Source organism: Lithobates pipiens, unplaced genomic scaffold (genome assembly GCF_037356315.1).
Source record: "Lithobates pipiens isolate NorthernLeopardFrog02 unplaced genomic scaffold, aLitPip1_a1.2 Scaffold_8, whole genome shotgun sequence".
NCBI lineage: Eukaryota > Metazoa > Chordata > Amphibia > Anura > Ranidae > Lithobates > Lithobates pipiens.
Window position 1 is genome coordinate 64029640 of NW_027507903.1, and position 14282 is coordinate 64043921.

Sequence of the window (14282 nt, forward strand, 5' to 3'; positions counted from 1 at the left end):
ATAAGACCTCCTGGCCAATAAATGCTTCCTGATTGGCCAGGAGGAGAATGTGACAGAATAGGGAATATTCATTCGCTAGTGTCACACAACTGGGTGGGATCAGGGCGCACTCTCTGCACCCCGAGCCCACCCTATTTTGAAGCCTATTAGAGCCTCTGGTTCTAATCAGGTGATTCAAAATACAAACCCCCCGTCTATCCCTGCAATTGTAATTCATGTGTCCGACATCCTGAAGGGGGCCAGGCACATGGATAGGGAGCGACCACAATGCACAGGCCCCCACTGCTATGTAGCACATAATACCTGTATATGAAGTATAATGATACTGTTGCTTGACTCTCTTAACCCTACCCATGACAGTGACTACTATGGGGGCTATTTACTAAAGGCAAATCCACTGTGCACTGCAAGTGCACTTGGAAGTGCAGTTGCTGTAGTTCTGAGGGAGACATGCAAGGACAGCATTTTTGCTTGCACATGATTGGATGATAGAAATGTGTAAAGCTTCCCCTCATTTCCGATCTTCCCCTCAGATCTACAGTAACTGCACTTCCAAGTGCACTTGCAGTGCACAGTGGATATGCCCTTATTCAATCAACCCCTATGTCTGCCGTAGTGTCTACTTTGTACTAGCTTCCCCATTTTGGAATGCCCAAGCAATGTTATGTAAAAAGACTGGGTCCTAGCTTTGCACAGTATATATATTGGCTACACTTTTTTAGTATAGCAAATCCAATCCCACTTGTTTCTTTAAGTACTCATGAAAAAGGGGGGATTCTTTTTGGAAATACCTAGAGTTTGGGCAATGGGCAAAAATGGTTTATCAGACCACTTGGTACCACTAGTAAGGATGGGTATTATCCTTTTCTAATACTAACAAGATTCTCCTTACAGATATGTTGTATTCATACTTCATCGTTTACACTATTTCTTAGTCGCACAGTACAGAAAAAAGGATTTTTAGCCTTCAACTATGACTATTATATTACAGTGCCTCGAAAAAGTATTCATACCCCTTGACATTTTCTACATTTTGTCACGTTACAACCAAAAAGGTTAATGTATTTTATTGGGTTTTTCTGTGATAGACCAACACAAAGTGGCACATAATTGTGAAGTGGAAGGAAAATGATAAATGGTTTTCAAAATGTTTATAAATATGTGAAAAGTGTGGCGTGCATTTGTATTCAGCCCCCTTTACTCTGATACCTCTAACTAAAATCTAGTGGAACCAATTCAGAAGTCATCTAATTAGTAAACAGGGTGTCTGTAATTTAATCTCAGTATAAATACAACTGTTCTGTGAAGCCCTCAGAACAGAAAGTATTTTACTCTGAAGTAGTGTCAGTGTATTACTTCAGAGCGTGCACGCTTTTATATTCAATCTGATCAGGGGTAGATATATTAATATTGGACTTTTGTTCTGATCCAAAACAATTTGGCGCTCAACAGGGGGCTGTGGACTCTGTACCGGAGGATAGCCGATCGAGAAGGGACCGGGACAAGCCAATACAGAGACTGGATCGAGACTGATCACCTCTAAAAAATGGTAAGACACTTTTGATACCTTATATATCTAGTCTACGGTTTATCCTGTACCCATAATTGGCTAATCTCTGTCTATATTGGCTCTCCACGGTAGGCAAAGAAACAGGTATATATCTTGCCCATAGCCTTTGAACCTGTACTGATTATATCTACCGCCTGTTCTGTTCTGTTTTGTTGATCAACCTTGTGTTTTGTAGCGGCTGTTGGGAATGAGGGATTGATTATATAGTCATGGATGAAGACATGTTTAAACTTCTCTTGGGAAATATATTTTGCGGTAAAGCACAGGTGCGGTGAGAATCACGGGGAAAACCAGGAAGGGGCGTCCGGAATACGCCCAGCGGTGGTGTTGGGATCCCGTGAGATCTGAACAATCTTGTATTTCTCTACAGTTGTCACACATCTTGTTGTGTTGTTGGTCACATCTTGGTGGTGTTATGACTAATTTCTGATTGGGACTCTAAAACAAAGTTAATACTGCAGCTGCAGGAACAGATTCACAGGACTCAATCACTGTGTTTAAAATGTCCGTTCAGTGTCAAAATGTATTATTACATGTTATTTTATACATAGATAAGAAAGGGGTGGTGTGAGATGTTATTAAAAACTAACAAATAGAAATATATTATTAAAAGCTAGCGAATAGAACAATTGCAAAAGTAAAACATTGAGAAGGGAGGGGGGAGTAGAGAGCGTTTAGTAGGAGATGTGTCTATGTGTTAGGTGAAGGTTACAGAACACATTTCAACAGTGAGAACAAAATGGAGTCTCTTGTGCTTAAATGAACAGTACAGTGAATGTCCATGTAATTTCCCTCCTTTTGTTTATTTGACACCATTCTTCTCCGCGTTACATTCAGCCGATTGCTGGTAACTCCTGTTACATTGGCGAAGAGAGACAGCCTCCTTTTCAGCTCTCTCCTAGTTTTCTCACAATAATGGGTTCATCAGGGCTGGTGGACCATTTGTTGGTACAGCGGGTAGTCACACAGAGGAATAGCCTGATGAGGAAGTAATTAACAAATATGAGAAATAGGAACATTACAATGTAAGCGCCTAGTTTCTGTAACCATGTTGCTATGTCATATAAAAAGTCACCAAAACCTCCTAAACCCTTAAAGGGGTTCCATCCATCTTTAGCAATATCTCTGGCCTTATTCTGTAGTTCTCTTATCTTCGCAAGATGCCCTTTAATAATGTCCTCATTATCAGAAATGTATATACAACAGTCAGTGTGAAATAACTTACACATCCCACCTTGAGCTGCAGGGAGAAAACTTTGCATTAATCTGTGCTCTAATACTACTTTTTTAATCTGAGCCATTTCTTCACTTAAACCTATATCGGTGGTAGTAAGGTTAATAATCTCATCTACAATTCTAGTGTAATTATTTATTCTTTTCATTGCTTCAATTCCCCATCCTGTCCAGGAAGGGAACCATAACCATGTCATGTCACCTTCAGTGAACAGCTCTCTTCTGAACACTAAAGGGTATTCCGGACTTTGATCTGGTCGCACTGTATCTTTGCGAACAGCCAAAGCAGGTGCTAACTTCCCAATATAACATGTACCTGTAACATTAGTAGGAAACCAGGCGTAAGCTTTATTTCCACATATATATAATATAACCCTCTACGTATGGACGTTATGCCTGTGCCTAAAATGGAATGCCGGGGCCCCCGGAAGTCTGCCCACAAGCAACTAGCCCCCAGCCATGATCCACATGAAAGTGCTCAGTACCAGGGACATGACTGCTCACCTCGCCCACCACCCTGCCCTTCTCCGGATCACATGGACCTTCTCAGCTAGGATTCAGGCAAGCCTGTGTCACCTGCCCGCTACACCTGGACTGTTATGCCACAAGGTGCCCAGAACACCCCCTCCCAATTTGCCAAGGCAATGGTCCTCATTCTGGACACCAGGATGAATTTACACCCAAACATTGTACTCCTTTAGTATGCTGATGACCTCCTGCTTTGTGCAGATACACTTGGTGACACCTCAATCTTCTCTGAAAGCCTCCTCCACTACCTAGCCAAACAAGGATGAAAGGCCTCAAAGAAAAATGTCCAGCGTTGCAGAGAGAAGGTGATTTTCCTAGGCCACTGTATATCCCAAGGCACCCGACATCTCACTGAAGGAAGAGTTGCTGCAATCAAGGCCATCCCTTTGCCTACATGCTTTCCCATGCTTTCTAGGGTTAATCTCCTACTGCCGTTCTTGGATCCCAGGAGCCTCCCTCTTGATGCAACCTCTCTATGATGCCATGAAGTCTGATCCCTTCTCACTTTCCCCAGAAGCTGTGGACAATTTTGAAACTCTGAAGGAGATCCTCTCAACAGCCCCTGCTTTGGGCCTCCCAGACTATGAAAAGACTGTTCGTCTCAGAGAGACAAGGGTATGCCACAGGAGTTTTGGCTCAGGCCCACAGCAACAGGCTCAGACCCATTGGGTATTACTCCTGTCAATGGGACTCAGTGGCCAGGGGGGGGACCCTTCTGCCTCAGAGCCATCTTTGCAGCCCAAGCCCTTCTGGACAAGACTGCTGACCTTGTGCTGGGCCACCCTATAATCCTCCTCACCCGTCATGACATAACGGTCATACTAAACCAAGTACAACCTAAACACCCATCTTTGCAAAGACATCTCAGACTCCAATGTGGCTTACTTCTCCCTGAAAACATCACCACCCTCCAATGCAATATCCTTAACCCATCCAATCTGCTTCCTCTTCTCAAGGGGGGAACCTCTTTGGAGCATGACCCTCACCTCACAGTTTATGACTGCTTTGAAGTGATGAAGATGGAAACATCGCACCTACCGACAATCGGTAAAACAGCCCTTAAAAATCCTGACTTGACAATTTTTGTGGATGGTTCCAGGTATGCAGACATCACTGGACAGTACCACACAGGATACGCAGTCACCACCAAAGATACAGTTCTTCAGGCTTCAGCATTACCTTCCTCCATGTCTGCCCAGGAATCAGAACTCCAGGCCCTAACTATGGTGTGCAATTTGGCAGAAGGGAAAAGAGCTAACATCTATACAGATTAAAGATATGCCCTTTGCATTGCCTGCAATTTCTGTATCATCTGGAAAACCAGAGGGTTACTAACAGCAACAGGTACACCGGTAAAACGCAGTACAGCCATCAAGGACTTAATGGATGCCTTACTCCTCTCTTCACAAGTGACTATACTTAAGTTGAAGGCACATGGCAAATTGGTATCTCAAGAAGCACGGGGCAATCACCTGGCAGATGCTGCTGCAAACGGAACACGAGAAGTGGTCAGCAGAGTGAATGCACCCATCTTGGATGACACAATGGATACCCCTGAAAAAAGTGTACAAAACCCTCCTGTAAACAGGACTCACCTCAAGGAGCAACAGGAGGCAGCTGACAACGAAGAGAAAGAAGTGTGGATCAAAAAAGAGCCCCAAATTTGAAGGAATCGTGGAATTAAACAAGAGACCATGTCTGCCACAATCAATGTTTCCTGCAGTGGCACAGTGGGCCCATGGTGCCTCCCATCTGTCGAAGCCTATATCATTACCAACATGACAGCAAAAACCACGGCTGAAGACTTTTAACAGAAATAGTGTGCAGATATGGTGTCTCAGAGGTCATATAGAGCGATTAGGGGTCGGCTTTCACGGCCTCAGTGACCAAAGAGATATGGGCAGCTTTAGGGGTCACACTAGCTTTCCACACCCCATACCATCCTCAGAGAAGTGGGAAGGTGGAAAGATTGAACGGCACAATAAAATCTAAAATGCTAAAAATGTCTCAGGAAACAGGAGTGAGTTGGCCAGACAGCCTACCCATTGCCTTATTCAGTGTTGGCTACACTCCAAGGGGAAACCATGGCTTGTCACCCTATGATATATTGTTTGGTTCAGACCCTAGACTAGTTTGTTACTTCCCACAGCAATTACAGCTCCAATCTGATATATTGACTGATTATGTGACTGCTTTATCTCGAGAATTAACCCGTATCCGTTCGCAAGTGTTTTCTTCCATTCCAGATCCTGAGCTAGATACAGGAATGCACAAGCAGGTTCCCGGTAATTCGGTCCTGATACAGAAGTTTATGAGAAAACATTCTTGAACCCAGATATGATGGTCCTTTCCAGGTTTTCCTAAGAACTGCCACATCAGTCAAGGTGGCCGGGAAAAACACGTGGATGCACACCTTCCACTACAAGGAAGTGCCTGTACCTGAGGAAGAGGTCAAGGGGACCAAATGATTCTGTATATCCTTTTCATAGTAATCATTTCTCAGGCACAAGAGGTAGCCATCAAACAAAAAGATGGTATGACCCAATTCTGGTATAACTCATCCAACACACATGTTGGCACTTTTATATCCTCTTATGAACAGATAATTGCAGGTACTATGTACAAGATCCAGTTCTGGGATGAAACAGTAAGACCCATAACTGTGTATGTATGCGTTACTGATTCCTATTGGGGTAACAACTGTGATTCCTGGGGAGCAGTGGGATGGAACACTGGGGGTACAAACCTGAAAACGCCCAAAATAGAAAGGACAAAAATGGGAAGTCACTCTTAGCCCTTGTACACACGGTTGGACATTCTGACAACCAAATCCGTTGGATTTTGTCCGACGGATTTTGTCAGAAACTGTTGCATACACACGGTCGGACAAAGTTGTCGGAAAATCCGATTGTACATAACATGATGATGTTATTTCTTTACGACGGGACTACGTTCAGGCTAGTAGCCAATAGCTTTGGTCTAGGAATTTGATCTGAGCATGCGTGGCACTGTCCGTTGGAGTAGGCTACAGATGATCGGAGTATGTCCGATCGGAGCATTTGGTCTGAAAATTTTACAGACAAGTTGGAAAACTTGGTCCGTCAGATACTCCGACGGAAACAGTCCGATGGAGACGACACACAGTCGGATTATCCAACAAAACGGTCCGATAGGACACATTCCATCGGAATCTCCGACCGTGTGTACAAGGGCTTAGATAGAAGGGCAATCAACAAGCACACAGATCAGTATTACACCAAAGAGTTCAGGCTGACCATTGTGAATCCTAGCCCAGGATACAGTGGGACCTATGTTCTGGGCCTATGGTGGAGGAGTGGGTATCCCAGTTAAAGAAAGTCTTTCCAACTGAAATATATGTTCAATAACCCAGAGTGGGGAGTTCCCCAATCCACATTTAGCTCAAACCCCCTGAGGCCCCATATACAGACATTAAAGGACATGGTGGCCATAGCAGACCCTACCTTTGAGGATACTATGGCTGCAGAAACCGGGTTCTCAGATATCAATTTGTGGCTCGAGTGGATGAGGTACAGTGCAGGGAAACACAATAAGACCAATTGGTATGTGTATGGGGGGGGGGGGTAGGCCACATTTAGGAACGGTACCCCTGAACATATGCTCCGAACATGAGATAGGTTTCCTCAGCCTGTTTACCAACACAACCACTGACCTCTCCCTGTGTAAACATTGTAAGAAGAAATATCCCATAGTCACCAAGACCCCCAAGCCAGGAGAAGGTATCACCATTAGGGATGAGCCGAACACCCCCCTGTTCCAGAACATGCGAATAGGCAAACAATTTGTTTGAACATGCGAGTTAAAGTCTATGGGACACGAACATGAATAATCAAAAGTGCTTATTTTAAAGACTTATATGCATGGTATTGTCATAAAAATTGTTTGGGGACCTGGGTCCTGCCCCAGGGGAGCATTGGCGGTTCGCCAGTTTGCCGAACAGCGAACAATTTTGAACAATTTTAAATTTCGTACTTGGGGGTTGTCTATAATATGCCTGTAAAGGAGCGCATGTTTCCCGTGTTTAGAACAGTCTGACAGCAAAATTACATTTCTAAAGTAAAAAAAGTAATTTAAAACTATTTGCGGCTATAATGAATTGTCGGTCCGACAATACTCATAAAAGTTCATTGATAAAAATGGCATGGAATCTCCCCACAGGGGAACCCCGAAACCCCCCAAAAAAAAAGGCCTTTCAGGTCTGGTATGGATATAGGGTAGTGGCCCCCCAAAACCACCTTGTTCCCATGCTGATGGGGAGAAGGGCCTTATCTACACAACCCTTGTCCGGTGGTTTGGGGGTCTGCAGGTGGGGGCTTATCGGAATCTGATAGCCCCTTTTAACAAGGGGACCCCCAGATCCCGCCCCCCCGTTAGTACCCCTACCATTTCACAAAAAAGTGTCAAAAGGATTAAAAAACACAAGAGATGGTTTTTGACAAGTCCTTTATTAATCTCTTCTTCCTCCATCTTCTTTCTTCTGGTTTTCCTTCAGTGTTCTTCTTCCTCCATCTTCTTCTTCATCTTCTTCTTCCTCCGCTCTTCTCATCCTGCATCTTGCTCCGTCTTCTTCTCCGCTCCATCCACACGATCCGCCTCAGTGGGTGTCTTCTGCCGTGTGATGCTCCTGTTCTTCTGACACTTCTTATATAACGAGGGCAGGGCCACCCGGTGCCCTCCTCTGACGCACGGGGACTTCATGGGGACTTCCCTATGGCTTTCCCATGAGGTCAGAGGGGGCGGGGTCACCCCATTTACATAAACGGGTGACCACCCCCCATCTAACAGCACAGGGAAAGCCTTAGGGAAGTCCTCATGCGTCAGAAGGGGGCGGGGTCACCAGGAGGCACCAGCCTCCGTTATATACGAAGTGTCAGAAGAACAGAAGCGTCATGCGGAGGAAGACTCCCACTGAGGCAGATCATGTGGACGGAGCGGAGAAGCCGGCGCAAGATGCGGGACAAGAAGAGCGAAGGAAGGAGATGATGAAGAAGAAGATGGAGGAAGAAGAACACCGAAGGAAGACCAGAAGAAAGAAGATGGAAGAAGAAGTGGAAAGAAGAAGAAATTCATAAAGGTCCTAAAAACCGCCTCTTCTATTTTTTAACCCTTTTGACACTTTTTTTGTGAAATGATAGGGGTACATTTGTACCCCATTACCAATTCAAATGGGAGGGTGGGATCTGGGGGTCTGTTTGTTAAAGGGGGTTTCCAGATTCCGATAAGCCCCCCATCCGCAGACCCCCACAACCACCGGGCAAGGGTTGTGGGGATGAGGCCCTTCTCCCCATCAACATGGGGACAAGGTGCTTTGGGGGGGCTGCTACCCCAAAGCACCCTCCCAATGTTGAGAGCATGTGGCCTGGTATGGTTCAGGAGGGGGTCACTCTCTTGTCCCCCCTCTTTTCCTGCAGCCTGCCAGGCTGCATGCTCAGATAAGGGTCTGGTATGGATTTTTGGGGGGACCCTTAATATTCAGATCTCATACCAGAGTAATTTTAAATTACTTTTTTTCCTTTAGAAATGTCATTTTGCTGTCAGACTGTTCTAAACACGGGAAATATGCGCCCCTTTACAGGCATACTATAGACACCCCCCAGGTATGAAATTTGAAGGAATATTACACTTTTATTGTTTCACTTTAAGCATTATTAAAATCACTGCTCCCGAAAAAAACTTCTTCAGTTTTTAAAACTTTTTTTTGCATTGATACATGCCCCCTGGGGCAGGACCCAGGTCCCCAAACACTTTTTATGACAATAACTTGCATGTTAACCTTTAAAAATTAGCACTTTTGATTTCTCCCATAGACTTTTCAAGGGTGTTCCGCGGCTTTCGAATTTGCCCCAAACACCCAAAATTGTTCGCTGTTCGGCAAACAGCCAATGTTTGAGTCGAACTCATGTTCAACTCGAACATAAAGCCCATCCCTAATCACCATATATCCTGGCAATTACACATGTTATGGACGGTATCAGGGAGTGGGGAAATCTCTTGGGAATTTCCCTAAGGGTTACTGTGGGTCGTATAGTAAGGCCTCTGCAGCTCTGGTGCAAAATCAAGTCCAGTCTTTGGGAGACGTGTACTGGATCTGCGGAGGCATGAAAATTAGAAGCAGAATGACAGGACAGAGGACAGGAGAATGTGCACTGACCAAGGTCATAATGCCTCTACATATTCTCTCAGAGAACCTAAAACCAGATGCAAACAACACACCCCAACCTAACACGAAATGTAGGAGTGCTCTAGCAGGAAGCTTTAACCTTCATGTATACATAGCCGCCATAGGAGTCCCTAGAGGGGTCCCAGGTGAGTTCAAAGCAAGAGACCAAGTAGCAGCAGGATTTTAATCCCTAATCCCCATCATTACCATAATCAAGACTGGATAAATTACATCCACTACAACCAACAAAGGTTTGTTAATTACACTAGAGATGCACTCCGAGGTTTAGCCGAACGACTAGAAGCCGCTTCACATATGACCTTCCAAAACCGGATGGCCTTAGATATGGTCCTAGCTGAAAAAGGGGGTGAGTGTAACATGTTACCTGAAACAAGTACATGCTGCACTTATATCCCAAATAACACAAGCCCAAATGGTAAAGTGACTTTAGCCATCCAAAAACTTGAGGATCTGTCTAAAGAATTAAAGAAGAATTCAGGGCTCTCTGACCCCTGGGATCAGTACTTCACCTGGATCAAGGGGGGGTTGCAGGGAATTTTAACACAGATCGGAATAGCCATTCTGATAATTCTAGTGACCCTAACTGTCATGGTCTGCAGTGTTCTTCCCTGCTTTAAGAAGTGTGTAGAAAAAGCTGTTGACCAATCTACTCCCATGTTTGTGAACCAAGAAATACCAGATGATGATGATGAGGATTATGTAAGACTTACTGGTAATTATGAGTTGCACCCCATTATAGACGCCCCCAGGAGGCAATACCATAGGGCTGTAGGCATAGACAGCACCTGATCGCCCTTCTCTAAGCTGTATCATGAGGGGTAGTGAGTTAGTTGCTGCTCTCCTCTATATACAGCCCAAAAGAGTTGCTGCAGAAGAAGGTCCAGGTGAGTAGGACCTTCCAGTATGAGGGACAGTATTGAATAGACAATTTCAAGGGGGGACTGTAATGGATGTGATTAATAAATGTGCTTGTGATGAAATGTCTATTCCAATATATGCTTTATATACCTAACATATATATATATATATATATATATATATTGTAAGGGATCTTCCCGGGGTAGGGTGTGTTTGGACACAGTTCACAGCAGACTTGGAATTTATAAAGCAGATCTTGGCGTTTATTCGTGGTACAAACAGTCCAGCAAACAAAATATACAGCAACACCGTGCTTTCTAAGTACAACAAAAATAAAAGTCCTAGCCCGGCTGGGCGCTTACTAACAGGTTCTGCTCACCTATCTGACACTTACAAACACAGCGTCTTTCGCCTGGATATCGCAGGGTGAGTTTTAGCTCCAGCAGTGGCTGTGCTTGCAGCTTCCTTCAACACACAGATTGTTCATTCCCTGGCTGAGAGCAATCACCTGCAGACCCTGCAGAGCCTTTAGCTTCCCAGGCTAATTAGGATCAAAGCTCACCTGATCCCAAACCCAGAACTGGATCGGGGGATGTGGAATGACAGGTCCCTCTACCAAACCTACCTGCCATTCCATATAAACCCAGGCCCGGCAAAATTAAATAACAACTCAGCAGCATATCGCTGCTGAGAAACTGATCCATCCTGGATTTACCATCTCACACTGTGTAGCAACCTAGGTGAGATGTACACCCCCTCGATCACTTCTCCAGTGACATGTCTACATATCCCCCCCCTCTTTTTCAGACCGGAGGGCTGAGCCTTTTGTCCCCACAGACAACTTACCCTTGACAATGCGTCAGCATTTGCCTGTAATTTCCCTGGCCTGTGTTCCACAGTGAAATTAAAGTTTTGTAGGGAGAGAAACCATCTAGTCACTCTTGCATTTCTCTCCTTGTTTAACTTCATCCATGTTAGGGGGGCATGGTCTGTCACCAACTTGAATTTCCTGCCTAGCAAGTAATACTTTAACGATTCTAGGGCCCACTTTACTGCCAAACATTCTCGCTCCACAATGGCATAATTTTTCTCGGCCGGGGTTAGTTTTCTACTCAAGTACGTCACTGGATGCTCCTCACCATTCACTACTTGTGAGAGTACTGCACCTAAGCCTGTGTTAGAGGCATCTGTCTGGACCAGAAATTCTCGCCTGAAATCGGGGGTAACTAAGACAGGTGGTTGGCACAAGGCAGACTTAAGGCTTTGGAAAGCCTTCTCGGCCTCTGGGGTCCACGTGACCATTGCTGTCTTTCCGCCCTTTGTCAAGTCAGTTAGTGGAGCAGCAACTGAGGCAAAGTTCGGCACAAATCTACGGTAATACCCCGTAATACCCAGGAAAGCTCTAACCTGTTTCCTTGTCAGGGGTCTAGGCCAATTCTGTATTGCCTCAATTTTATTTAGCTGTGGCTTAATCAACCCTCTCCCAATAATGTAGCCTAGATATTTGGCCTCTTTTAGGGCTAGAGCACACTTCTCTGCATTTATGGTCAACCCCGCATCACTTATGGCATCCAACACGGCCTGTACCTTACAGAGGTGACTTTCCCAATCAGGGCTAAAAATGACCACATCATCGAGGTAGGCAGCTGAGTAATCACGATGTGGTCGCAGAATCAAGTCCATCAACCTCTGGAAAGTTGCAGGCGCTCCATGTAACCCGAATGGCATCACTACATACTGGAATAGCCCATCAGGGGTGGAGAATGCAGTTTTCTCTTTAGCCTTACCAGAAAGTGGAATCTGCCAGTAGCCCTTTGTGAGATCGAGGGTGGTTATGTACCTGGCGTTACCCAACTTCTCAATCAACTCATCTACCCTGGGCATAGGATACGCATCGAACTTGGAGATCTCATTCAACTTTCTGAAATCGTTACAGAACCTCCAAGTTCCATTGGGCTTTGGGATTAGCACAATTGGGCTGGACCATTCACTCTGTGACACCTCAATTACCCCCAGAGCAAGCATACGTTTTACCTCGGCAGATACGGCTTCCCTACGTGCCTCGGGTATCCTATAGGGCTTAAGGTTTACTCTGCTTCTAGGCTCAGTTTCAATGTGATGATGGATGAGGTGGGTACGCCCTGGGAGGTCAGAGAACTTGTTTTTGTTTTTCTGTAAAAATTCCTGAGCCTCCTGTTTCTGTGACACTGATAGAGTATCACCTACCTTGACTGGAGGGATTGGTTGTGACAAATTATTAACAGTATTTGTCGCCACCAAGGATTCCCTGTCTTTCCAGGGCTTGATCAAGTTTATGTGATAAACTTGGAAAGGCTTCCTTCTACCTGGTTGGTGCACCTTGTAGTTCACCTCACTGACCTTTTCAACAATTTCATAGGGACCTTGCCACTTCGCCAAGAATTTACTCTCAACAGTGGGGACTAGTATAAGGACCCTATCGCCTGGGTTGAATGTCCTGATTCTTGCGGACCGGTTGTAAATTCTACTTTGGGCCTCTTGAGCCCTCTGGAGGTGTTCCCTTACCAGGGGCATTACAGTGGCTATACGGTCCTGCATTTGTGCTACATGCTCAATAACACTCTTGTATGGGGTGGACTCATTCTCCCATGTCTCTTTTGCAATGTCCAGTAGACCCCTAGGGTGACGACCATAGACCAACTCGAATGGTGAGAACCCTGTGGACGCTTGGGGCACCTCCCTAATAGCAAACATGAGGTAGGGTAATAAATGATCCCAGTCACGACCATCTTTTGCCACCACTTTCTTCAACATATGTTTCAAAGTTTTATTAAATCTCTCCACCAATCCGTCCGTCTGGGGGTGGTATACAGAGGTACGGATGTGTGAGATTTTAAATAGTTTGCATAACTCCTTCATTACTTTCGACATAAATGGCGTACCTTGGTCAGTTAGGATTTCTTTGGGGATCCCAGTCCTAGAAAACATATAAAACAACTCACGTGCAATTGTTTTAGATGCAGTGTTTCTTAAGGGTACAGCCTCAGGATAGCGGGTCGCATAATCCATGACTACCAAAATATACTGGTGTCCTCTAGCTGACTTTATAATGGGACCCACTAAATCCATGGCAATACGCTCAAAAGGCACCTCTATAATAGGGAGTGAAACCAAAGGACTGCGAAAATGTGACACTGGGGCACTAACCTGACATGTGGGGCACGACTCACAGTATTTTTTAATGTCATCATATATGGCCGGCCAAAAAAACCTCTGGAGAACCCTCTCTCGCGTTTTGTCAGTCCCCAAGTGTCCCCCAAGAACATGGTTATGTGCCATGTCAAGCACCTGACGCCGGTACGGCTTAGGTACCAGAAGCTGTTCCACAATCTCATCCTTAACCTTATTGACTCTATAGAAAAGATCATTAGTCACCGAAAAATGTGGAAATCTTTTTTCAGCATCTGGTTCCTGAGGTACCCCGTTCATAACAGCAACCTGCTCTCTTGCATTTTTGAGAGTGGGGTCCTGTAATTGTGCAGCCCCAAAATTATCGCTAGACACCTCTAAGTCTAGTATATTTTGCTCAGTTTGTCGGAGCCTCCTCCTCCCCAGCCAGGACCTGCAAAGGAAAACAATCATTTTCATCCTGTACCCTTTTATCATTCACAGTGGACAAGGCAACCACCTTAGAGGTATCCTCACTCCTTTTGGGGATTTTCCTTTTTTCCCAGAGAGCCCAGAATAATGGAAAATCGCGCCCCAATATTACATTATGCATGAGGTTTTTAACCACACCCACTTCATATTGTACGGTGCCTTGTTCAGTCCCGACTTTAGCCAGCACTATAGGGTACACTTTTGTATCACCATGTATACACACAACGCTCATAT